This window comes from Miscanthus floridulus, chromosome 14 (genome assembly GCF_019320115.1).
Source record: "Miscanthus floridulus cultivar M001 chromosome 14, ASM1932011v1, whole genome shotgun sequence".
Taxonomy (NCBI): domain Eukaryota; kingdom Viridiplantae; phylum Streptophyta; class Magnoliopsida; order Poales; family Poaceae; genus Miscanthus; species Miscanthus floridulus.
In genome coordinates, this window is record NC_089593.1 from 79,514,495 (window position 1) to 79,523,000 (window position 8,506).

The window sequence follows — 8,506 nt, forward strand, 5'->3', positions numbered from 1 at the left end:
ATGGCGGAGATGGAGGAGAAGATGGCGGCCGAGCGGCAGACGATGCAGAGGATAGAGGAAGAAAATCGGTTGAGGATGGATCAAATGTTCCAATACATGCAGAATTTTGCATCGAGTATGGGTCAAGCTTTGCCACTGCCACCGGTGCTATTCCCTCCACCTCAGCCACCCACAACTACTCCTGTGAGTCACTTGACACCTAATGTTAGATCTATTTATTATTATTTTTTATACCAAGATATTAGATGGATCTGAAATTTACCATGCTGCACATCAAAATTGTACGATGTATGCCACTATTAAAATTAATTTGCCTATTTAATTTGATGCTATATGATCAATGGTTATAACGAAGCTATACATGGACATAGATTACTAAAATAGCAAACAGGCATGAATTTTAGCTTAATAGCTAACAGCTAGCAAGCAACCACTGGGGAAGTTTAAGTACTGGGGCGAGCTATGCCAGAAGACAGATAGATGGGGGGATGCCTGGCTGTCTGTCCAGACTCCAGGAGGTCCAGGCCAGCCCATGTGTACACCAGTCACCAGCAGACAAGTCCGAAAACGATGCTTGGAATCTGGCCAGTTGGGCGCCAGAAACCTAACATGCGATGCGATGCGATGCGAGAGATCATAAACAAAAGATCCAGGCTGCAACACCCAGCCAGCCACCATCCTCTAATTCGACTATTCCTATCTTCGGCGCTTATTGCGGCCGACGACTTGCCGCGCTGCTCTGTTTTTGTTCCTGCCATGGCTAGTTGGCTATTTGGGAATGGGAATCCACCAGGCCAAGCATCACCCCTCCAAATGTAATGACCCGCATCTGCCACCATTTTATTCTGCCTTGTGATGTACTAATAGCTGCCAGACATAAACACCTACGCAACCACTGGATGCTGAAGAGAGAGATATATACATTAACAGAACTAGTTGCGGAGGCAGTACTAGCTTAGCTGAATAGCAAGTGTTAGTGCTGGCTTGCTGCATAACAAGTTCAATAAACAAGGCAAGCATCTTCGATAACAAGGCAAGGGGGTCAAGGGCCATATTATATACTATACAAAAACCTGGAATAGTACCGTAAACAAAAGCCATGAGCACTTCTCCGTTGCCCAGCGAATGGCACCACAACTAGGTCCCAGTAACAGTGCCTTGTCAGACACACACGTTTAATTCTTAGATAATTATGTTATAAAATACGTGCTTATGCACGTTTGCAAAAAAAAAGGTCATAATATTCGCATGCATGCTTATTAATGCTGCCTAATATTATGTCCAGGACAACTAACGTCATGAAACCTCCAGTAAGGAAGCCTAGAGGAAACGCGAATGAACACATCACACATGCAGCTGCATTTAGTGTTATTAAACACCGAAAAAGGAGCTACAGTAATGCCTATGGTCATATTTGTTACTCGCTGCAGCCCTGGAGTAATGCAAACTGTGCTGCAGCCCTGGAGTTTGCTACAGTATGCAAACTGTGCTGCAGCCCTGGAGTTTGCTGCTGTTGCTAGCATCATTAAATTAAAATTTTTAACCCGTGCTCACCTCCTGTGTTAATCTATTATCATTTTCCTGCAACTTAAAAAGGAAGCTAACACTGTTTCAAATACTTCTCTTTTGTGCAGAATCAATCGGCGGCATCAAATAATCAGTCTTAAGACCCGGATTTGTCGCAGAGGTTCCATGGGCCTCCGCAGTGATTATATTTCCATTTGTGGCTTATTGTGACTTAGTTGTGACTTGTGAAATATAATTGTGACTTTGTCGCAGAGGTTCCATGGTTTATTGTAAATTGTGATGATGGTTTATTGTGACTTGTGCTGATGGTTTATTGTGAATTATGATGATGGTTTATTATGCGTGTGACATATAATTGTGCATGTGATGATGTGTTTATTTTGAATTGTGATGGTTTATTGTGAATTGAGAGGGGTCCATTACACGTGACAGATTAGAAAAAAGTGAGGGTTTTGGTCGCTTTGCGAGTGTAACACTCGACAAACAGAGGAGTTGCCGAGTGTCAAGGCAAAACACTCGGCGAAGAGACCATTTTCTGTCATTCTGGGAACCCTTTATGCCGAGTGTTTTGGCTTTGACGAGTGTATTCCAGTGGACACTCGGCAAAGTGACCATAAAATATGACCGTTGCTCGCTTGTTTGCCGAGTGTTTTTATTGTGGCACTCGGCAAAGTGTCTAAACTTTGCCGAGTGTTATGGCTGTGGCACTCGGCAAAGTTTACTTACTTTGCCGAGTGTTTTATTCCTGACACTCGGTAACCATGAATAACTTTGCCGAGTGTTTTATTCGTGGCACTCGGCAATCTTGAGAAAATTTGCCGAGTGTTTTCTTTGTGACACTCGGCAAACTTGAGAAACTTTGCCCAGTGTTTTTTCCGTCGGGCACTCGGCGAAATTGACGTCGCCGTTCCATCCCGTCAAAATTTTTTGCCGAGAGTTTATTTTTGCCGAGTGTGGGTAAACACTCGGCAAACCACTGTTTACCGACAAATCAATGCCGTGTGCTGGATGCCGAGTGTAACACTCGGCAAACTGTTTGCCGAGTGTTTTTAGGCCTTTGCCGAGTGCCTCTGGCACTCGGCAAATCTACTGTGTCCCGTAGTGTATATCATATATATATGCTGAGAGTTAAGTAACATGTATTGTCTTATGAATGTATACAGATTAAACAATCTTCCATACCGTGCATTTTCTTGGTTTGATCATTATTGACGATAAGTAATTTATAGTAACAAGTAAATATAAATTTATCTAAAATAGCACGAAACATAATTTACTGTCCAGGAGCAGTATTACAATTTAAAATGCATTGTTCTAGTCATTAGCTTGTGATTCATTATAGATTTGTACGTACTTGCCTCTAGATAGCATATGTATGTATAATTGATCTCTACATACATGGGGTCATACAATATGTATGTTTACTTTAATTTGAACTACTTTTTCATATATTGTAGTAACAAAAGGTGGAGAGAATATTCAATGGAAGCCACAACTTCATGGTGGAATTATGAAAACTTTTAAGAATCATTTTTAGGGGTTTTCACAAATTCACCATTCCACCGGATATTTTCCCCAACTTAGAAGTGTTTCTCAAAGTGTTTGAAAATCAGCACATCCATATTGCATCCATAGTAACATGTCACACAAGTTGATATACGAACTGGTTTTTAAAAATACATACAAAACAAAAAAAAAATTAGCTCCATGTGTACTAGTAGCTAGAAAAGAACAAAAAGATTTTACGTATCAATATTTGTGGCATGTCCCTTATAGGGCTGCTCTATAGATGTGCAAAATTTTGATTTTTTGTTTAAAAACTGCTACTTTTCAGTGTTTTCCCACAATTCCATTGAGAAGGTGGTTTCCATTTAATAATGATACATAGAGGGTACTTTAATTTATGGTATTGTTTCATATATATATATATATATATATATATATATATATATATATATATATATATGTGTGGGTTGATTTAGATGTAGTCTAAGGATTTATTTTAGTTTATTTTTATTGATGACATATGTGAAGTAATTTAATGCAAATTAAGGGTACTTTATATTACCTTTCAATGGCAGAGGTGGGTAGTTTTGATATAGATTTAGCTAAATTGTCATTTTACTCATGTGCGTCGCAACACATGCTTTTTGTTAGCGACACATGACACAAATAAGTAGCAGTAATTGGTGCAGCTCAATTGCAGCTGCAACTGAAGTTGCAACTCTGTAATTGCTGAGGGCGGGCCGGGGTGGAGGATGTTGGGCGATTAGGTGGGTAGCTTCACTGGCGGCGTTGTTGCTGCTCGCCTGCCGTGGTGCAGCCAACGATGAGGTGTTTCGGTAAGAACGGAAAAGGAAGAAGGATGAGCCATTTGTTCGCATGTTCCCAACAAACAGGCATGTACAAAATAAGAGCCTCGATAGATTTAGAGGGTTGCTTCATATTATCTTTGATAATGGTATAGGTAGATAATTTAAATACAAAATTAGGAGGTTACTTTGTTGCATAGGTGGCAGGTTAATAAACAAATTAGATCCAATATATATTATTGTCACTGTTGATTAGAGTTTATGTAATTGATGGCAGGATATTTCTATTTTCTCTAAGAATTTCTAGGATTTTCTCTTTTTGTCACATCTCGTGATGACTGATTAACATGGATATCCTCCTATTAGTAATAGTAAGATTAGCCAGATTAGATTTTTTCAAAAAATAAAGTTGGTAAAGTTAACATAACTAGGTTCTTATATTGTTGTTTGCCATCAAGTTCTGCATTATGGAACATATCTCCAATTATCTTATTCCTGATACACCGTACCTTTTTGCTAAGAGCAACAGAACTTTCCATTATGACCAGAGGGACCGACTAATCTGATATGGTGCCATCAAAGTGAACTAAAACAAATTTAGAAAGTCTAGAATAAAAATAAAGGATAATACTACTATCCAGAAATGTACAATTTACTTATTTATTTATAAACCATGAACAGTTAATTAATGGCTGGGTACATAGTCTTTATTCTCTTGTGTGGTTTCTAATCACATTGTTTTAATGTACTTCCCTCAAATGGAACTAAAGTTCAGTGGCATATTGATATTTGTGTTATGTTGGGCCAGATGATAATGATTATATGCACCCACTAGCTATGAATCATAGCTACCCATTTTCACAAGTCACAATTTAAAATAAATAGAATCTTTGCCAAATAAAAGTTCGCGTGATTTTATGAATATTTAACAAAAAGAATGTAATAACGACGGTGCCATTTGGAAAAAAAAGGGCTACGTATGTACTTAACTATCGCTAAGGATGTATTTGGACCACCACTTGTCAATTACTCAACTGCTTGAAAGCCAGCCAGCCAGACAAAGTGATGAGGTATGCTGCCTTTGAAACTCTATAAAATAGTTGATCTGCATGTATGCAACTAGCACTAGCAGAGAACAGACCTTTAATCCAAGGGCCAACTCAGGCTCTAGTCCCGGAAAATATTGCGCCCGGGACTAAAGGTCCCTGCCCAACGGCTCCTGCACTAGGCCATTGTGGCAGGGGACCTTTAGTCCCGGTTGGAGTCCCGGTTGGAGCCACCAACCGGGACTAAAGGTCGACCTTTACTCCCGGTTGGTGGCTCCAACCGGGAGTAAAGCTCTTGTCCCGGCTAGTGGCGTGGCCCGGGACTGAAAAGTGACCTTTAGTCTCGGTTGGATCCACCAATCGGGACTAAAGGTCCCCCCTATAAATCCTGCTGGCCGTCTTCTCCCTCTCCGAGCCCGTCCGAGAGCTTCGGTTCAAATTTAAGCAATGTTCTTGCTCTTTCTCCATCCATTCTTCGATTCCTCCATCGATTTCTTCGATTCCTTCGTCGATTCTTCGGTTCTAAAGGTTACCAACTTCATACTCTCATGTTTCACCATTGTCTTATCTCATTTTGTTCACTATATTTATATGGTTCTTTATTGTGGTTTTTTTCATTTGTAAGCAATTTGAGCTCAAAATCACTTCAAGCTTGCATATTTACATGAAGGAAGGTTAAAGTAGCTATTAAAAACTAGTATTCACCGTTCATTTGTAGCATGCATAGCACACTTCATTGTTTAGAGATATAGAGAATTTTAGAGCTTTTTAATTTTATTTGTTTATAAAATGAGAAATTTATAGTGTATTAAAAAATGAGTATAGAGAGTAGATGGCAACTGCTTCTGGGTCCTCGGCCTCTCATGGGTTTCCAAAGCGACTTAGGTCGGGCCTCCCACTCATTGCATGCGGCAAGTGTCATGGTTTTGCGGTTGTGTTGCTGTCTCTATGCACTTCGCTTGTCTTCCTCATTTCTTTCTTCCACCGTCAACCTGCTGCGTCTCGGTATACCAATAGAGGTTTGAAGCACGCCGGGGACTAGTGCCTCCGACTGGTATGACAGATGCAATGCAAGGCCGTGCAATAGGAAGCAAATCCGTTCTCTTTTGACGATACGCCCGAACAGCCGGGCCTGACAGATTTGGTGGTTGAACGGGTCCGTCGGCCGTCGCCGTGCGACTGTACGACAAAGAACGGCATCGATCGACCATAGTATTTTATTGTCCGGAGTCCGGTACGGGGTGCAATGCAACGCAATGACAATTGACAATGCGTTGCTAGGTCAAAATATGGTCATTTCTATGGACTCCGCGACTAAACATTTTATTTTAACTTTTTATGAAATGAAAAACTTAGAAAATAGTTAGAAAATTATAGATAATCCGTACTAGTTGAACTTGCGGACCGTGGGCGAGCATGTTCTCTGCCAAGCGGTAACGGACATCAAGGAAGAGCTTTGATTATACGAGGGAGAGCGGCAACGGTCGTGGAAGACCATGTTCCCTTCCTCGTAGAATCGGAGCTCTTCCTTGACCAAGTACGGTGCCGTCCGGTGGTAGTTGGGATTGTCTACATTGTAGCGAGGCTTTCTTAAATTTATAGCTTTTGTGGTGGTATGCAAGTTGTATAATTAACTAATTATGTTCTAGGTTTTAATACGGTATTTATGTCATGTAATGCAGATGAGTCGGCATTGGATGTACAATGCTAATCGTCGCTCCCAAGAGTTCATGGACGGCGTGCATTCTTTGTTATGTGCGGCCGAGGCAAACAAACGCGATGGTTTCATGTGCTGCCCATGTGCCGTATGTAAGAATACGATGGAATATGCTAACTCAAAGACTCTTCATTCACACTTGTTCAAGTCGGGTTTCATGCCAAACTATATTTGTTGGACGAAGCACGGAGAAACCGGAGTTGTAATGGAAGAAGGTGAAGAAGAACAATGGGGCGATGATGACATTTTTGCTGAATATGGTGCCTTCAATGATACTGCAATGGGGGAAGCTGAAGAAGAGGTGGGGGCAAAGGAGAAGCCCACTGAAGAAGAGGTGGGGGCAGAGGAGAAGCCCGCTGAAGAAGAGGTAGGGGCAGAGGAGGAGCCCGCTGACGATCTTGGTCAGGCCATTCGTGACGCACAAAGAGAATGCGAAAGTGAAAAGGAGAAGATCAAGTTCGACCGCATGCTAGAGGATCACAAGAAATTGCTATACCCAACTTGTGATGCGGGGCAGAAAAAGTTAGGTACCACATTGGAATTGCTGCAATGGAAGGCAAAGAATGGTGTATCTGACAAGGGATTCGCGGAGTTACTAAAAATCCAAAAGAAGATGCTTCCGAAGGATAACGAATTGTCCAGCACTACGTACGAAGCAAAACAGGTAGTCTGCCCTTTAGGATTAGAAATCCAGAAGATACATGCATGTCCTAATGATTGCATCCTCTACCGTGGCATGGAGTACGAGAAGTTGGATGCATGCCCTGTATGTCACGCGTCACGGTATAAGATCAGGCGAGATGACCCTGGTGATGTTGAGGGTGAACGTCCCAAGAAGAAAATCACTGCCAAGGTTATGTGGTATGCTCCTATAATACCACGCTTGAAACGTCTTTTTAGAAACAGAGAACATGCAAAGTTGTTGCGATGGCACAAAGAAGACCGTAAGGTAGACAATATGTTGAGACACCCTACTGATGGGTCCGAGTGGAGAGCAATCGATAGAGAATTCCCTGAGTTTGCAAGCGACGCAAGAAACTTAAGGTTTGCTTTAAGTATGGATGGTATGAATCCTTTCGGGGAGCAGAGCAGTAGTCACAACACTTGGCCTGTTACTCTATGTATCTACAACCTTCCTCCCTGGTTATGCATGAAGCGTAAGTTTATTATGATGCCGGTGCTCATCCAAGGCCCAAAGCAACCTGGCAACGACATCGATGTGTACCTGAGGCCACTAGTTGAAGAACTTCTACTTTTGTGGAACAAGCCAGATGTACGCGTGTGGGATGAGCACAAGCAGGAGCACTTTGACCTGCGAGCATTGTTGTTCGTAACAATCAATGATTGGCCAGCTCTAAGTAATCTTTTAGGACAATCAAACAAGGGATATAATGCATGCACACACTGTTTCGGTGACATGAAAGGTATATTCTTGAAAAAGTGTCGCAAGGTCATGTACCTTGGGCATCGACGATTTCTTCCTGCAAATCACCTCGTAAGAAAGAAAGGCAAGCATTTTAAAGGTAAGGCAGACCACCAGACAAAGCCTCGCAACCGAACTGGTGAGGACTTCCTCGATATGGTCAATGATGTGAAAGTAATATTTGGAAAGGGACCTGGCAGCCAACCTGTTTCGAAGGACGCCAACGGTCACGCACCCATGTGGAAGAAGAAGTCCATATTTTGGGAGCTACCCTATTGGCAAGTCCTAGATGTCCGCAGCGTGATCGACGTGATGCACCTGACGAAGAATCTTTGTGTGAACCTGCTAGGCTTCGTGGGCGTGTATGGGAAGCCTAAGGACACAATTGAAGCACGACAGGACCTACGGTGTTTGAAAGAACGAGACAACCTGCATCTAGAGAAAACAGATGATGGACGCCAGTACTTAAGTCCTGCCAGCT